This window comes from Anabrus simplex, chromosome 4 (assembly GCF_040414725.1).
Source record: "Anabrus simplex isolate iqAnaSimp1 chromosome 4, ASM4041472v1, whole genome shotgun sequence".
Taxonomy (NCBI): domain Eukaryota; kingdom Metazoa; phylum Arthropoda; class Insecta; order Orthoptera; family Tettigoniidae; genus Anabrus; species Anabrus simplex.
The window spans coordinates 196,143,125-196,162,895 of record NC_090268.1 but is presented as its reverse complement, the minus strand read 5'-3'; the positions used below and the strand labels follow the sequence as shown (position 1 = coordinate 196,162,895).

Sequence of the window (19,771 nt, the reverse complement as noted above, 5' to 3'; positions counted from 1 at the left end):
AAACCCTAGTGTTTGTTGTTGTTGCTGTTTACAATTTGCTTTACGTCACACCGACACAGATAGGTCTTAATGGCGAAGATGGGATAGGAAAGGGCTAGAAGTGGGAAGGAAGAGACTGTGGCAGCCCCAGCAATTGCCTGGTGTGAAAATGGGAAACTACAGGAAACCATCTTTAGAGCAGCCGACAGTGGGATTCGAACCCACTTTCAACCGAATGCAAGCTGATAGCTACGTGTCTCAAACCGCGCGGCCACTTGCTTGGTAAACCCCAGTGTATTTGACATGCCAAGGAAGGGAGCGAGCGGCAAGTGTTCTAATTAAAACTGTCGGCAACGATACGTTACGTTGTACAATGATGTTGCTTATTACCGGTGATGACCGTAAAGTACCTCCGTACGTTATATTTAGACGCAAAACATTACTTAAGAACATCACATTCCTAACTGGTATCCATGTACGTGCTCAGGTGAAAAGCTGGATGAACGAGAAAATGATGCGCGACTAAAATAGATACGTTCCGTGTGGCAGCGAGGTCCTGTTGTACTGTTCCGAAAGTAGGGCATACTTGTGCTGGACAGCTATACTGAGAGTCAACTCAAGACCTTAGCGGTCCCTTTGATGGTAGTCAGACTTCTGGTCGGTGAAACGGCTTCCGCAGCGCCAAATAGTTCCCTAGGTTTGTTACTTGTTTCTGAAGTCAGGGGCTTCCTTCAGTTTTGTTAGATATTCTGGTGAACTGACTTGACGAATTAAATATTTTTGCTCTGTATAAATATGGAAAATATGTCACAGATTGTATGGTTCGTTACCAACTCTTATATTTTATACGTAGATGGCCATGAATAGTTATTGTTCTCAGTGGTGTATGTAGCAGAATAATAATTATTTAATATGATATTGATATCTTCTTGCACTGTGTACTTAGTAAGCTTTGTTAGAGTTCGTTCCATTGCTGATAAGTTCGCACAATATGTGCGACGTTGAAGATGGATCCAAGAAAACTGTTGGCAATACTGGGCTACTGGCTGCAACAACATGGTCAGTATTCATAATGGCTGCCAGCTGTGAGCAAGACGTGTGTGATGCTGTGACGCTTGAGTCCCATGTGAAATACTATAAAGCTAACAAAAGTGGAGAAAAATTAAGTGGGAAATCTAAACCAAATTGTTTTAAACGTTTACAGTAGCCCACGAGATGAGAATCCGCTGTGGACTGTGGAAGACGTGGTGAAAAACACCGCGCAGCTGACCGGCGTTTCTGTGTACAGTGTTTACGTCGCTCGCGTGGAATTTAAAGTCCATCGAAAATCCAAGTCTCCAGCGAAAGGTCGATGTGTCACTCGCCGTAAATAAAACAAGAAGGGCTTTAACACGGTATGGTAATAGGATCCTTGGCGTATTCGATAATAATAATAATAATAATAATAATAATAATAATAATAATAATAATAATTTGTACTTTGCTTTATGTTCGTAATTGCCCTCTACCTGCAGAAATGTTGTCATCAGGGGATCATGAGTTCGTTTTTTTTTACTTTCCGAATGACGAGATTACAATATTTACAACATTCCTGGAAACATTGTATTTTGCAATCCCACTCACAGGTAGTTTTTTCAGCATTGTGAACTGTGAGAAACTGCCACTGACAGTCGTTGCACGAGAGCGGAATCGTATACTTCTGTTGTAAGTCCCCATATGCCTCACACAAATTGCATTATGAAATAAAAATAAACCTTGCTTCTCTTGCCTCGGTATTCGTCAGTAATCTGTAGGTTTTACATGGCCAATAAAGGAATAAATAGGTATGGTACGTAATCAAAGTACAGCTATGTGAAAGGATGTGATTTCGTTTGATGCTTCACTATTTGAGAATGAAGTACTTGTCAGGTAGACGCACCGTGTTAATAATAAGCTGGTTGTGGCGGAGATGGAGAACGGAGACGGGAAGGGGGAACAGGGGACGTGCTCACATGCGGAAGGATACTTTTCCTAAGCTCTTAACTTGAATTTCAGTATAATAAAACCGCTTACTGTGTGATTTTGAGTGGTCTAACATCGATCTTGCAACCTTTGGAATTATCAATGAACAAGCCATTTAAGGACAATTTGCGGCGAAATTATTCCAACTGGATGGCTGATGGAAACCATGAATATACGCCCGGTGGATAGCTGAAGCATCCGTCATTCCAGCTGATCTGTCAATGGATCATTGAGGCTTAGGGTAACATATCTGAAGTGATCGTCTTTTAAGTGCTTCATGAAAAATGAGATTTCCAATGCATTTAATGATACAGAAGATGTTGCTATATGGACTGATGGAAACGGGAATGATTCAGAGTAACATAGACGTAGACGAAAGTGAAACTATAGCCACTCTGCTTGTGAGTCCGTGTAATGTTCATACTACATTGTTGGCAAATTTCGAACGGAATATAAAGTAATAAATAGCCTCCGTGTACAGTTTCAGTCTTTGTTTTTTGTACGTTTGTAAATAAGTTAAAATATTCCGATAATTTGTATCATTTCTAGTAAATTCAGGCCCAACTATCAAGAACTGGAAGTCATGTGGGGACATTTACAGAATTTTTTGAAATTATGTGAGTCGCATTTTCTGCCCTGCAATACTAAGACATTAATTAAAAGTTCTGACATAAGTGTTCTCTGAAAACTTAATTCTAAACGCCTTTAGTTCCAATATTTTCCTTTGCCACACTTTACGCCTGCCCTTTTGTTTAACTGTAGTGACTAAAGTAATGAAATCTGCGGTTGTATTTTCTTCTTCCTGATCCTATGCATTGTTATCTCAAAAACAGCTTTTTGGTGTGTACAGAATGTTGAAGAAGTTTGTTAATAATTTATTAACTATGTTGAGAAATGTTTCCATTAACATTGTTTATTAACTTTGTTTTGTAATATTGCTTGGACTAGACTTTCATGTAACGATCGTAAATGCGCGACGCACTGTCAGCTCAGCACGGGAATGCGATCGAGCTCGCAGCGCAGTGACTCTCACGGCAACGCGCGACAAAGCGATGGATGAATCGCAGCAGACCAGGCAGCAGGCACACGAACCAGCTGATGCAGGAACATAGTGCGCGTATCTGCCAGTTTATCAGGCTGACTACAAATTTGTCAGATTTGCGGTTTAGAAAGTCTATGATTGAATTTAATTACACTCCTCTTTTGTCGTGATGATGGTAAAACTGGTCAAAACACGTCGTCCTTTTTGAGCATGTTCCCTGAGTAACGTTGTAAGTTTCGAATATTATTTCCGCATGTAGTATAGCTATTATTGTTTTAAAAGCACATGGTATCAGCGTCTGCTCCCAGTCTGACGTCGTCATACGAAACGATACACTATTTAATTCCATTACGGCCTTCAGTGAAGTACGGTATTGAATTACTGCTCGTTTTAACTATGTTTTCGCGCAAATTGACGTGGATGTACGTCTCAGCCCTTGTAATGTTGTACAGTAAAAAGCCGTACTGACAATAGTGCGGCATCTCTTTGTTATTATATGCATACCTTTAATAATAGTTTTTTTTACAATTTGTTTTACGTCACACCGAGAAAGATAGGTCTTATCACTAATGATCTGCATTTAGGGCAGACGCCCCAGGTGACAAATTCCCTATCTGTTGTTTTCCTAGCTTCTTCTTAAATGATTGCAAAGAAATTAGAAATTTACTGAACATCTCCCTTGGTAAGTAATTCCAATACCTAACTCCCCTTTCTGTAAACGAATATTTGCCCCAATTTGTCCTCTTGAATTCCTATTTAAATAGAAAGAATGTTCTAATAATTGTTCATGATATAATATTTGATCAGTTTATGATGATGATAACCAGAAGAAGAATATGACCAAAAGTAAGTACTGGTCTCTTAAACCATTTTGATGACCGGGCGAGTTGGCCGTGCGCGTAGAGGCGCGTGGCTGTGAGCTTGCATCCGGGAGATAGTAGGTTCGAATCCCACTATCGGCAGCCCTGAAAATGGTTTTCCGTGGTTTCCCATTTTCACACCAGGCAAATGCTGGGGCTGTACCTTAATTAAGGCCACGGCCGCTTCCTTCCAATTCCTAGGCCTTTCCTATCCCATCGTCGCCATAAGACCTATCTGTGTCGGTGCGACGTAAAGCCCCTAGCAAAAAAAACCATTTTGATGAAGAATTATCTTGACACCACTCAAACTTATTCATCTACTAATTACTCTCATCCTTGTTCCGTATTGAAAACAGCTACCGGTATCTCACTAAGTATACAAAAGGAGTATTTCATTACCCCACCTATTCGATATTGTATTGAATACTCAGTAAGACATACCACTTAGTCGAGCAGCTCGTCTCCTTTCTCCCAAGTCTTCCCAGCCCAAACTTTGCAACATTTTTGTAACACTACTCTTTTGTTGCAAATCACCCAGAACAAATCGAGCTGGTTTGCTTTGGATTTTTTTCCAGTTTTTTAATCAAATAATCCTGGTGAGGGCACTGTAAAGAAACTGGTAATGAAAATGAACCGTGAACTGAAAATTACAAAACAGAAAACATAAAGGTTGTTAAATCAGTAGCTGCATTAACTACTATTTGCAAGTCTTACAGGCTATTTTCAACAAAAGGCCCATCTTGAATATATACACTGTTACCCGCCTCTGATTTACAGTTGAAACAATGAAGTATTTTCGTGAAATCTTTCACTTAAAATAGTTGGTTAGCCACAAAAGTGACAGCAAATCAATCTAGGCCTAGATGGTTCTTAAATTTTAAAGCAAATTTCTTAAATCCAAAAATGAAAAGAAATATAGAATTCCTAAAAAATGAAGGCTGAGGGAAAAAAAAAAGCAGAAAGGGTCCGTACTCAATTCATAATGAGATGTGGTAATACCCTAAATTAGTGATTTCCCATATTCAACCATTCTGATTCTTGTAAGAATTGTTTTTCGCGACAGGAATAGAATAACGCAGTCTTGTTCTTCAATCCTGCCCCCAAGAACATTTTCCTCAATATTAATACGTACCTAAAAGTATCCTTCTAGACATATGCATACAAAATGAACATGTTTGAACATTTTAAAAGTCTTTTGTAAGATTATGTAGGCTATGTTTTTCTTATTATTGTTATGTATTTTAGACACACAAGAGTAAACACAATACAATGAAATACATTAGTTCAAAGCTTATACAAAACAATGTCCATCTACAAGTCAATTAATCATACAGAAGTTTGAAAGGAACACACAGGCTTACTGTATTCTAAAATAATAGTTCACTTTCTACAACATAAAACATGACACAATTTTTCCTTATTACATAAAACAGCGATTCCCAAACTTTATTATGTGTACTAACTGTGTCATGTCAAATCAACTTCAAGCAAAATACAAAATCAAGAATAATCCTCTTCAAAATTATTTATTTAATATAAAATGCCAAGGTGTTATTTTAATTCATTTGATGGAAACATAACTACCAACAGCCATTTACAAAGTTTGCAAACACATTCATTGCTAATACAGCAAATATTTTAAGTGATCTGTTTGAACAAACAGGACGCTTAAATGCTGCTTAGTTAAAATATATTTATAGTCATGTATTTGGAGCCTGGCTCCTTGGCTGAATGGTCAGTGTAGTTGCATTCGGGTTTGATTCCTGGCCAGGTCAGAGATTTTAACCTTAAAATGGTTAATACCCCTGGTTTGGGGACTGGGTGTTTGTACTGTCCCCAACATCCCTGCAACTAATTTATCACACATAATACTATCCTCCACCACAATTACAAGCAATTTCCTATACATGGCAGATGCCGCCCACCCTCGTCGGAGGGTCTGTCTTACAAGGGCTGCACCAGCCTAGAAAAAGCCTAATGAAATTATATATTACATGCATTTGGAAAAGAAAATGAGAAGCAATAAGAGGTTTTTGGATTCATATTTGACATACATGGCAAAATGATGTTTTAGACTATTACTAACCTCTATTTTTGATGCTGGCATTGTAGCTTAATTCTCAGCTCATATTAACTATATCAGTAATGATTTATAATGAAACTAAGACTTAACTTTTTGTATTATTATTATGACTATATTGTATCCTAGTACAGTAGAGTCTCGATTATCCGACCTAAACGGGACCTGGAGTACGTCGGATCATCGAAAATGTCGGATAATACAGAATAACTTCGAAAATGAACTGAAACAATCAGCAAGGCTATACTCTAGTACTAAAACAATGACATGTTTTACGGTACTCTGTTTATTGAATTATCAATTCAATTGTACAGTACATTCAGTATTGAACGAAAACATTCCAGATGTCTTACGAAAGGAAACTTTTCTCCACAGATATTAAGCTGCCTAATGCCGTACCTTTTTTTCCACCGATCAAGCCACCCAGCACTGGCAGGAAAATTACGGCCCCCTTCATTAAACCCCTTCTGGAAATACGCAGCCTTTTCCTGTAGAATGGGGCCAGATATTGGCAGGTCCTTCTCCCGGTGTTGAGATAACCAAATAAATAGTGCTTCACTTACTTTTTCGGACTCACATTTTTCATTTTTTCTCTGCTCTGGTAGAGCACCACTTTTAAATTTCTTCCCTCTGTTTTTTCCAGTCTGCCACAGTAACACATCCAACATCCATAATCTGGAGCCACATTTTGAAGAATTTCCCCTTTGTCCAGTCTCTTTAATGCACTCGTCTTCTATAGAAACAATCACTTTCTTCCATTTACTCGCTATACTCACAGAGGATATGAAAACTAGAACATCCGCACCCAACCAATACTACATTGACTGAAGACTCACTGCACCTGTCCTTGAGAAAAAAACTGTCCTACCGCCAGCGGTCAGGCCAGTGCTTGTCCCATAGTCGCACCCTCCACAGCGGGTGTGCCTGAATTTAGTCTCCACCAAAAGTTCAAATTAAGTCTACCAGTGTCGGATAACACAGAATGTCGGATAAGCGAAGGTCGGATGAGCGAGACTCTACTGTACATAAAACGTGACCAGTGCACTGAACACTATAAATTACCAGTAAAACTAATTTTTAAAGACATACCAAGTGATATGTAGTAATGTATGATGCTGTATTGATGCCATACAGTACTACTGAGAATTTTATGACAAAACAAGTGCTACAAATAGCACACTAAAGGTCCCAGGACATGTGGTGTTGATTATTGTTTTAAGAGGATGTACAACTGGGCAACCTTGCTCTAGGACCCAAATCAGGATAAACTTACACATCATAATGATAACTGCTGTTTTGATGATGATGACTGTTGCTCAAAGGGCCGTAACATCTAGGTCATCAGCCCCTTATGGTATAAGATGAAATGAAGTTAAGGTATAATTTAAAATTTACCCACTGCCTAGAATTAAAATTATAATCATGAGGAAAATGATTATGACCGAGTGAGTTGGCCAGGCCACGTGATTAGGGGCGCGCAGCTGTGAGCTTGCATTCGGGTAAATAGTTGGTTTGAACCCTGCTGTCGGCAGTCCTGAAGATGATTTTCCATGGTTTCCCATTTTTACACCAGGCAAATGCCACGGGTGTATCTTAATTAAGGCCACGGTCGCTTCCTTCCCACTCCTAGGCCTGTCCTATCCCATCGTCGCCATAAGACCTATCTGTGTTGAGGCAATGTAAAGCAAAATTATATTTAAAAAATAAAAAATAAGAATTTACAATAATCAGTGGATCAAATGCACAATGCTCATGTTCCCATCTTCTGCGAGGATACGTTCGATATAGCCTCCAAATGTCAAAAGCCTATCCAGGGTGGTCCACCACCCAATCTTCAACTTTTGATTCCTTGTGGGGTTCAACCCAGTGGGAACATGTTCAGCATGAAAAGATGGGATCCGATATCCCTAGGCCCCTGGATGCTACAAGAAATGATGGGCATGATTTCAAGCTGATTGAATTGATCATTTTCAGTAGATACATCAAAGGTGTCTACGGCAAACTTGAAGAACTGAGGGGAAAAAAAAAAGTGCAATGGTAGCTTTCTGCACAAAATGCACACTGCAGTTAAGGCTGACTGGTTGCTCAAGTGCAACAACTTTGGTAATATATCCATCTAAGTGGAAGAGGACAAATCTCTGAATCTCGTTCGTGGAGTCTCTACCACCACGACCTGATTCGGAACATATTTAACCCTTCAGTTATTTAGGCGAAGATCTGACGAGCAAATAAAAATCTGGCTGTTACATAACTTCATTTTAGAAAACAGCTGTTCACACAGGTATGTCCGCAGTCCCTTGTGACAACTGGTATGAGACGAAAATGTGTCTATGAGAACCAAGATAATTCCATACAAGTTGTACCTCATTCCCATCCTCACATTAAGTTAGAAAAGACATGTTCAGTATGAAGGAAAGACTTTAATTAACAGCAGGCTCATGAAGCTAACATTCTTAAAATTGCCTGTCGAAAAATGAGATTGCATGAAGCGTGACAGTACAAGAAAGAGAGGCATATAATAAGAAGAGATAAAGCAAGACTACCACATATTTATGTGGAAGGGATGATAGTTCGTAAGTATCAATTAGAAAGATCCAGAAATTGATTGCCAGATCAACTGAGATAAGATGTGGAAGAAAAGCCGGACGCAAGTAATAAAGAGAATGAGGCATTCCTAAATAGGTGAACCTGCTGGAGGCATTTTCATAATCATCCCACCCAGGATTACATGACAATGATGATGATGTTGACGTGCATACATTTCCCTATTCAAATCACTGGATATCTTGTTTGAATATTACAGTAAATATAGAATGAAATAAAATAAATCACTGTAAGGTTGAATGGCAGTTAACAAAGTGTTGATATAAGTGGTACTAAAACAGAGTTTGGAAAACGCTGCTATATGCATTTACAAGCTTACAAACTACAGATTACTTCTATCAAGTATAACACAATATAATGGCTAAAAGAAAATACCATAACCACTAAATAAACAGTAGTTAAAGAAAACAGTGCTACAAACTATCAAGTGTAAGTTAACAGGAATATTATACGACGACTGTAACGGCTCATGCAAATAGACGAAAACACAAGCATGGGAGGGGAACAGCATGACAGGAAGAGCGATGCGGTGGAAGGGAGCAATCGTTGTGGTAAGAAGTGTTATTTAGAATGAGAATAGTATGAAGTATTTAGATTGATGATTTCACGGCCTATAATTGTGGACATGATAATAAACTTTTGGGCTTTTGCCTCATCAGAAAACAAGGTCAAATTCCTTACGTTTCACAAAGAACTTTGCTCCTTCAGAGAAAAAACTTGTTTTTGTTGGCTGAATGGTCATCGTACTGGTCTTCAGTTCAGAAGGTCCCGGGTTCGATTTCCGGCCGGGTCGAGGATTTTAATTGCTTATGATTAATTCTTCTGGCTCAGGGACTGGGTGTATGTGTCCGTCCCAACACTCTCCTCATCATATTCAGACAACATACCACACTACCAACCACCACAGAATCACACAATAGTGCTTACATCCCTCCATACAGGGTTAGCGTCAGGAAGGGCATCTGGCTGTAAAACAGGACCAAATCCACATGTGCGATGCAGTTCACACCCGCGACCCCACAGATGTGGGAAAAATCGGTAGGACAAGAAGAAGGATGAATTCTTGACAATGAACAGATGAGATTTTCTTCTGAAGATGCGGAGCAACGTTCTCTGTGAAGCGTAAAGAATTTCACCTTGCTTTTTGACAAGGAAAAAGCCCAAAAGCTTATTATGACATCTAGAATCCAGTAGTAAATTAGGTATTAATCTCTCCCTGAGCCACTTTTCACAATTTGTGAATCACATATCATTGTGATAATCACCTGTTTTCTGACCAGATCTAAATCTTACATGGGCATTCAGTACAAAAGAGTCCTCTCCATCAGCATGAATTAGAATAATTCAATTTCCTTTTGAAACAAGTTTTAACAGGCTCTGCAGTGAATTGTCACTCCATTCGTGGGATGCCGTGTGAGAAGTCTCATTTATATAGACACTTGGATGACACCCATTCCCGTACATTTGGTCAAGTAAGCTATTCACTTGGCCCTGATACTACTTTATTCCTGGAGTACTTTTCAGTTTTTCTTTCTTTGTCTTCTTCTACCTCAATTCTAGATAGTGAACATTTTTATGGAGTGTGTTTATTGGTCTGTAATTTTGCTACCGAGCTTGACAGCTGCAGTCGCTGAAGTGCAGCCAGTATCCAGCATTCGGGAGATAGTGGGTTCAAACCTCACTGTCGGCAACCCTGAGGATGGTTTTCCGTGGTTTCCCATTTTTACACCAGACAAATGCTGGGGCTGTACCTTAATTAAGGCCACGGCCTCTTCCTTCCCACTCCTAGCCCTTTCCTGTCCCATCGTCGCCATAAGAGCTGTGTCGGTACGACGTAAAACAGATTTTTAAATAAAGAGGTAATTTTGTATGAATTTTCTTTCAAGTGGGTATTCTTTTATCTGTAGTGTAGAAATTATTTATCACATGCGAACGACTTAATAAGTAAAACTGCCTGGATTGGCTTTCCAATATCTTATGGACCTTTCCTAATGCGGTGTTGGGATTCACCTGCCTGGACAATTTTCAGTTCTTTCTTGATTCACTGGATGGAAGTCAACAATATACCAGTTGCTGCACCCAATCGTTTTGCTGTGGATTTGAGTTTCAATGAAGCAGCAAGCACAGTTTCTTTCATTCATACTAAAAACCACCTCATGGGTTTGAGTATAAAGAAATTTGTCCTGTAACTGGCTTTGTACTGGTGACCTTTTTCAACTCCGAATGTGTTCCCACAGAGTAATACCAGCTGACAACACATCCGCTGCTGGCAATTGACTAAGCAGGGAATACTAACATGTAGGCCAGGCCCACTGTGCATCTCTATTTGCATGAGCTGTATTTACAGTTAAAATTTTACACTCACAAAATATCTACTTCTATGCATGTGAACCAATTTATGCCAAAATTAACAGCAAATGTGGTAGATTATCTACAATACACAGATTTTACATGGGTATTATCATACAAGAGAGGAAAATGAGCTAGTCCTTTATATTTAACTTAACAGCACCTTACTACATACACTTGGATACTCTACAAAGCCCTGAACAAACAATACACAATACTGTACTTCTCACAAAGATTCATCTTCCATAACATGACCTTTCAATTTATCAGTATGTTCTTGCAACCCTCACCTGTGTTAAGGAATACATCATAAATTGAAAAAATCATTCACTGTATGTAGCAGGAGGTGGACAATGATGAATCAAAAATAAGTTCCAGTTCAATACAGAAGTGTTCAATTTCATAATGATTTAATGCAGGATGATTCCAATCAGCAAAGATTTCAAATAACAAATAGAGTAAAGTATTAAAATGTTGTGCATTATACGATATTTTAATCTGGATCTGCCTAGCAGCACTGTATGAGACTACAAGCACACTGCAATTTTGATTGCTTTTATATTTTCTCTTTGTATATATGGCTCACTGGCTCTAATGTGTGTCCAATAACAGTTTGAAGTTACCTACCATAAAGTACACTAGAGGTGTTTGAAGTTTTGTCATGCTCCAGAATCTTCCAACATGGACATCTGAAGTATTTAAATTACTTACATTATATTTATAATTTTGGGTAAATATTAGTGGTATCAACTAGAAAACCCTTCCAATAAAGCATTCTAGTAATATTTTCACTATAATTATATTACCTGCCAGAGATATGATGTGTGAAATTAGTCTGGTACCGTAAGATACCGCTAGGCAGTTACCATAACATTTTCTCAAAGGATCTTATCAGCCATGTTACGACATTCATTTTGAAAATGCATTTTTGTTGTTCTAGGGCCATATCACTGAATGAAGCTATTCGAATGATGGAGAATGACAATTTACATGTCAATGATATTTTTATAGAACCTACAGTCTTTGCAGTGCATTCCGACAAAGATTCTGGGGAGGAAAACACTGGTAGTCTGCTTGAAAACCTTTCTGGAAACTAGACCAGAAGCAGGATTATGCATGAGAGGGAAGGAAAGCCCGTCCATCTGTGTTTGCAGAATATAAGCGCTTCATGGGTGGCACAAATTGAATGGACCAAGGCATATTCCTGTATTGAATTGGAATACAGAGTAAGGAGTAGTGGTTAAGTAATTTTCTCCTGGATTTTGGATGTCACAGTTCATAATGCCTAGGCCCTTTATCGAAAATCTAGGGAACAAGTATGTCTCTTTGGACTTTGAAGATCAATCACCCAGACTATTTTGATGAGGCACAGAAATCCACCCACAGGTCCTGGAAGAACTTCATCAGCAAGAGGCAGCACTGATGGCCAGTAAGTATCATACTTATATAGAGGGGTCCAGAAAAATGTAAACACTCTTTGATGGTCAATATTAATGGAAAAAAATGACACTGAATCAATAACAGTAAATTTCCACTATGAGAAACCACCAAGGAGTTCTGTGCAGCTATCACACCTGCAAGAATGCTTCTGAACCGTATAACACCAGTGGTCGAACCTCTTCTAATCCCAGAGCAGGCTGGTTTTAGACCAGGAAGGAACTGCTGTTCACAGATCCTTAATCTGACACAGCACATAGAAGACGGATTTTAGCGTGGTGATATTACTGGAGTGGCTTTTGTTGATCTCTCTTCAGCATATGATACTGTACAATACCAGATAGTTCTAAGGAAATTTTACCATCTTACTATTAATTTCAGGCTCACAACGATTATTATCACGCTGTTGCAGAACCGACGTTTCTTTGTTGAATTTCAAGGACAGCGGAGTAGATGGAGAATACAGAGGAACGGTCTCCCACAAGGCAGTGTCCTAGCACCAATGCTATTTAACACATATACCAATGACCAACCTCTTCCACCTCATACAAGAAGCTTCCTGTATGCAGATGACCTGGCCCTGCCAACTCAGAGTGAAAACTTCCGAGAAAGTGGAACAAAATCTTACTGCTGCTTTGAAGATGCTCTCAGATTATTATGAGGAAAATCACCTCAAGCCAAACCAATCAAAAACTAATGTATGCGCTTTTCCTTTAAAGAACAAAGAAGCCCTACGGAAACTGCGTGTGAATTGGAAAGGAATGGAGCTGGAACACAGCAATACTCCAGTTTACCTTGGTGTTACCCTGGATCGTTTGCTGACCTTCACCACACACTGCACCAAATTCAAGGCAAAAGTTTCATCACGAAACTGCCTATTGCATAAGGTAACTGGTTCTGGATGGGGTGCCCATCTCCAGACAGTAAGGACAACTGCTCTAGCACTCTGCTGCTGAATATGCCAGTCCCGTGTGGTACGCAAAGAAAGTCAACATTGCCTTGAATGAAACCTGCAGGCTAATCACAGGCTGTTTAAAACCAACACCCACACAGAAGTTGTATTCACTTGCTGATATCAGATGTGAGGTGTCTGATAATATCGAGAGACAAAAGGTTTGCAGCATCTCAGCCCATCCCCTTCATGAACATCAGCCACCACCATCTCGACTGAAGTCCAGGAAGAGTTTTCTACAGTCTTCTGTTCCACTTGATTCTGACCCCAAAAAAAGCCAGGGTTAAGCTATGGAAACAAAGGTACCCAGATCATCCGGAATGTGTTGAAATTGAAGAAAAGTTGCCACCTGGTCACGAAGAGGGATGGTGTATATGGAAGTCGTTAAACAGACTGCGGACCGGCGTTGCAAGATCTAAGGACAATTTTATGAAATGGGGCATCGTGCATGATGGGGACTCGTGCGAATGTGGAGAGGAATAGACTTCTAGGCATCTCTTGCACTGTCGTCTATGCCCAGATTCATGTACAGGGTTGGAATTGGCACTGGCTGGAAACAATGCCATCAATGTAGCCAAATACTGGTCACAACTTGTGTAAATAATGTGTGTATATATATATATATATAGTAGATATTTTCATATAATACTTGCTTTCTCCTTTTTTATTTTTACGTATGTTCTTCCATTCGTTATACTTCATATGCAAATTTGTCAAGTGCTTCATTCATAACTATATACGATTAATTTGTTCATGTACATTTTTCATATTCAGTATCTCTTTCTTGTATATATATTGGTACCTCTGACACGAATAAATAAATAAAATACCTGCAACACTGACAGCCATAGTTTGGTCAGCAGTTCAGCGGTATCAACGTTGTTTTGATTTCTTGCAAACAAAATGACATACCGTTAAAATTCTTGCACAAGGAGGAGGGAGGAGGTTATTTTATGTGTTCAAAGTGACCCCCATTAACAGCCAAACAACGTCGATGCCGCTGAACTGCAGAGCGAACTACGGCTGTCAGTGTTGCAGGTGTGATAGCTGCACAGAACGCCTTGATGGTTTCTTTTAGTTTGTTCAGTGAAGCTGGCTTCTGTCGATAAACTTCATTTTTCAAGGCCCGCCACAGGTAGAAGTCAAGAGGTGTAAGATCTGCAGACAGTGGTGGGTACTCAACAGCTCCTCTTCAACCTATCCATCATACAGGTAGATTTTCATCCAAGTAGGCTCTGACATCTCTGTGGTAGTGAGGCGAAGCACCATCTTGTTGTAGGTAAAATCTTTCATTTCCAAACATCTCTCGGATGGCAGGTAAAATCGATGTTTGCACCTCACCAGTTACGGTACCTTCAAAGAAGAATGGGCCAATCGAACCGCCCGATGACGGACCACACAGACCACACCACACATTAACACTGGGTAGATTAACGTTTGTCCATGTGAACGTGAGGATTTTCAGGAGCCCAGTACATGTAGTTGTGGCGGTCTACAGTACCGTTCAATTTGAATTGCACCTCTTCAGACCAGATAGGCCTAACCATCCTTGCAAACCATTCATCCTCACGAAGCATGCCTTCAAACCATTCAAAGTACTCCATCTTTCGATCCGGGTCGTCCCCGTTCATAGCGTGCAGCAATTTTGGAATATACACTTTCCACTTTGCAGCCTTCAGAATTCATCGTACCCCGCTTTCACGTGCACCCTGATTCACAGATCTTTTAGGTGCCCTAGTTAAATGTTGCAACATAGCAGCGCTGGAAGCTGGACTTGATGTTTTTTGTTGGCCAAACCTTTTCGTATGCACATCCTGAACAGTACCGTCGGCTTCAAATTTATCCCGAATATGATTAATTGTTGTACGTGTTCGTGGAACTCCATCATTTTTTGTACTTCCAGTACCACTTCAATACAGCCTTGTGTTGCTCAAATGACACTCTTAATTCATTCACTGCTGCACTATCATCTGCTGGAAAACGTGCGCCAAGATTGTTGCACCATTCACGTGACCTTCATCATCTGTTGAGAAAACAATGGACTAAGCTACCAAGCAAGAATTGCAATGATATGTCATATTGTTCGAAATATTTTAACTATCAAAGAGTGTCTACATTTTTCTGGACCCCTCTGTACTTATCTTCGTTGAAATATATAATTATACATCTAAAAATATGTTCCTTTTATACGATACTGGATAACCTGAGGCACGACGGTATAGACCATCTGATTATTTTATGCAAGGAACACTGATGATGTACCGCTTGTCCTTCACGTACACACACACAGTGTGTTAAGTGTCAGCTGCGGCTCTGTGTGTGTTGTTTTCCTAGCTTTCACACAAAATCAGAAAATGTTGGTAACTGACAAAGACAAGGTTTTGTTTTTCTGGCATTTTTATAAGACTGACAGAAGCAGTTTCTTTCTTTTGTAATTTTTAAAATTACTTTTGCAAGGAACTGTACTGTATCATGATGTTGATAATAACACACAAAGTAATTAATATATTTGGTGATTTTTGCACTTTATATTGCAATGTTTCGGTAAAGGGATTCAAGAAAATTTGAGAATAAAGAATTTTGCATCCATATCTGCCTAGCGGTACCATCAGACTATTGCCTATAAGGGAAAATGGGTGTTTTAAAAGACAAATGACTCATTTCATATTAAGAAGTCCAATATGAGCAAATCCTGACAAGATTCCAAAAGATTCCATTTGTCGGAAAACCAAGCAGATCCGGGTTAAAACAAGCACTATATCTATATATATAAAATAACTTGTCCTGACTGACTGACTGATTCATCATCGCCGAGCCAAAACTACTGGACATAAAGAAATGAAATTTTGGGCATAGATTCATATTAAGATGTAGGTGCTCGCTAAGAAAGGATTTTTGGATATTCCTTCGCTAAGGGGGTGAAAAGGGGGTTGGAATTTTAAAATGAGTGTATCTATATCTCAAAACTTTGAAAGTTTACAGATGTAAAAATTGGTATTTAGAATCTCCTTCAAAAATAAGGAAATACGTATTTTTTTGTTTTCAGAAAATCCCAATAGGACGGGTGAAAAACGGTAAAAAAGGGGGTTGAATGCCTTTAATCAGAATACCGGTACTTATATCTCAGAAACTGAAGATATTACAGACTTGAAAATTGGTACTTTTGATCTCTTTTAAAAATAAAGAAACACGTATTTTTTTTGTTTTTGAAAAATCCAAAAATGGGAGGGTGAAAAGGGGGGGGTGAATTTTTAAAAACAGTGCATCTATATCTCAAAACTTTTAAAGTTTACAGATGTAAAAATAGGTATTTAGAATCTTCATTAAAAATAAAGAAACACATATTTTTTTGTTTTCGGAAAATCCCAATAGGAGGGGTGAAAAGGGGTGAAAATGGATTGAATACCTTTAATGAGGATACTTATATCTCAGAAACTGAAGATATTACAGACCTGAAAATTGGTACCTTTGATCTCTTTTAAAAATAAAGAAATACGTATTTTTTTGTTTTTGGAAAATCCAAATAATGGGGGTGAAAAGGGGGGTGAATTTTTAAAATGAGTGTATCTATGTCTCAAAACTTTTAAAGTTTATAATTGTAAAATATGGTATTTAGAATCTCCTTTAAAAATAAAGAAACACGTTTTTTTGTTTTTTTGTTTTCGGAAAATCCCGATAGGAAGGGTGGAAAAGGGTGAAAAAGAGGTTGAATGCCTTTAACGAGGCTACTTATATTTCAGAACCTGAAGATATTACAGACCTGAAAATTGGTATTGGGGATCCACTTTAAAAATAAGGAAACACGTATATTTTCGTTTTTGAAAAATCCGGATAATGGGGGGTGAAAAGGGGGGGTGAATTTTTAAAATGAATGTGTCTATATCTTAAAACTTTAAAAGTTTACAGATGTAAAAATTGGTATTTAGAATCTCCTTTAAAAGTAAAGGAATCAGAATTTTTTTCGTTTTCTGTAAATCCCAATAGGAGGGGTGTAAAAGGGTGAATAGTGGGTTGAATGCCTTTAATGAGGATACATATATCTCAGAAACTAAATATATTACAGAACTAAAAATTTGTTTATGGGATCTCCTTTAAAAATAATGAAACGCGTATTCTCGGAAAATCCAATGAAAGGGGGGGGGGGGGAAATACTAAAATTAATTGACTTAATTGTATGAGAATACATACATCTAATAAAAACTTAAGTTGTTACGGACGTGAAAATTGGTATTTTGATCTCCTTTAAAAACAAAGAAATACGCGTTTTGAGGGGGAAACCATCTTGGGGGGCGGGAGTGGAAAGGAGTTGAATTCCTTTCATGAGGACACATAAATCAAAAACTGAAGAAGTTAGAGTCGTGATAATTGCTATTTAGAAGATCCTTTACTATTAAAGAAACAAGTATTTTTTGCCGGAAAATTCACTTAAGGGGGGGGGGGGGGGAGAAGTGTGAAAGGAAGTAAAAAAAGCGAATTATTTTTATGGGGATACTTATATCTCAAAACTCAAGGTAATAGACGTGAACATTGGGGTTTGGAATCTCCTTTAAACATAAAGAAACACTCCTTCTTTTAATTTTTTTTTTGGGGGGGGGGGTAAATAAACTTAACGGCGGTGGGGTGTAAAAGGAGGTGAGACCAATTGATTTTGCTGTTCATAATGTACTTATAAGGAGCCTCCGTTGCTCAGGCGGCAGCGCGCCGGCCTCTCACAGCTGGGTTCCGTGGTTCAAATCCCGGTCACTCCATGTGACATTCGTGCTGGACAAAACGGAGGCGCGACAGGTTTTTCTCCGGATACCTCGCTTTTCCCTGTCATCATTCATTCCAGCAACACTGTCCAATATTTCATTTCATTTGTCATTCATCGATCATTGCCCCAGAGGAGTGCTTCGGCAGCCGGCACAATTCCTACTGTCGCCGCTAGATGGGGCTTTATTCATTCCATTCCTGACCCTGTCGAATGACTGGAAACAGGCTGTAGATTTTCGATGTACTTATTCTGATCATAAACCGATCTTTTAAATCTTTCCTGGGTTCGTTTTCAACAGCCAACTTTTCCTTCGGAGAACGTTTTTATATTACAGTAGATTCTCCTGGCATATGAATACAAATTTAAACACATTTGAAATAAACGATAGGAATGAGATTGACCGTCCAATTGTTCACCTCTATAATAAGGTCAATAATGCACGGAAGTATGTCATTCGTATCGCCAGAAATCCCGCACACTTGCCTACGCGCGACATTGGTGCTGGTCACATTCTCAACAATAACAATGGCAGCAGATGTAATTTACCGCCAAGTAGCGGTCTTGCATCTTGCTGTGGGGTCCAGAACATCTATAATAATAATAATAATAATAATAATAATAATAATAATAATAATAATAATAATAATAATAATAATGTTCTGGACCGTCGTCAAATGTGCGGACCGCGGTGGAAACGGGTCCTGGAAGGGGAATGACTAAGAATGCAGTCTGGCCGCGGGTTCAGTACCGCCAAGGCACCCAAGACGACACCACGCCGGATCTCCTGAAGGATTTGTTCCATATTAAAAATGCTTATAAGAAAAGATGGCAAAGATTTAGGGACCCAACTGACAGGGTGGAATACCTGGACCTAGCCTGGGAAGTACGAAATCGATTGCTGGAAATAAAGATTGAAAAATGGGAGGAAACTTGCCATAATCTATTAGAAAACGAGTCAGATCGCGAATTTTGGCGGATTCTCGCAGAAAACGATTCAGATCGCGAATTTCGGCTGATTATATATCTAAAACAACATTCAATTATAAATTTCAGTATAATACCGTAGCGAAGCACGGGTATCTTGCTAGTTTATAATAAATGTTGATTCACAAACTCCAAGTTTACATACTCAGGAAGTAATCCAAATCAATTTGAAGAAATTGCCTTTCTTTTAAGACCATTGAAAGTTATTTATTTTTAAGCTTTGTGCAAAAGGTTTAGGAAAGGAACTAATATGTTTTGCCTCGAGTGTAATGATGGTACAAACTTTCTCTTTTGAAAACAGGAATTTATACTGCCATAGCACTTTGGAATCTATAATCATATGAATAGTCTTTTCAGCAAGCTCATGAGACTAAATGTGCCTAAGGATTGATAGTGTTTTGGCCTTTGCCAACAGAGTAAGGAAGTATGAGGAAACAGGAAGTCCTTAAGATTAAAAAAGTGCTGAATCCAAGATAATTTGCAACATTTCAATACCAACATCAAATTTTATCATCCTTTATAAGATATCTTGAACTGCCTCTGTGGCTCAGGAGGCAGCGTGCTGGCCTCTCACCACTGGATTCCGTGATTCAAATCCTGGTCACTCCATGTGTGATTTGTGCTGGACAAAGCAGAGGTGAGACAGGTTTTTCTCCAGGAACTCTGGTATTCCCTGTTATCTTTCATTCCAGCAACACTTTACAATATCACTTCATTTCATCCGTCAGTC

The 19,771-nt window shown here is 38.9% G+C and overlaps 1 protein-coding gene across 6 annotated transcripts in view; it reads right to left on the bottom strand.

The window, feature by feature from the left end:
* The window catches only part of LOC136872563 (MPN domain-containing protein), a 139,502-nt gene that overhangs the window by 96,294 nt on the left and 23,437 nt on the right, over nt 1–19,771 (bottom strand). Inside the window, exon 2 of one of the 6 annotated variants that reach the window (XM_067146363.2) lies at nt 4,324–4,487. The exons of the other annotated variants lie outside the window; for them this stretch is intronic. The gene's annotated coding sequence lies outside the window, so the exon portion shown is untranslated. The remainder of the gene's footprint in view (nt 1–4,323; nt 4,488–19,771) is intronic. 6 annotated transcript variants of the gene reach the window in all.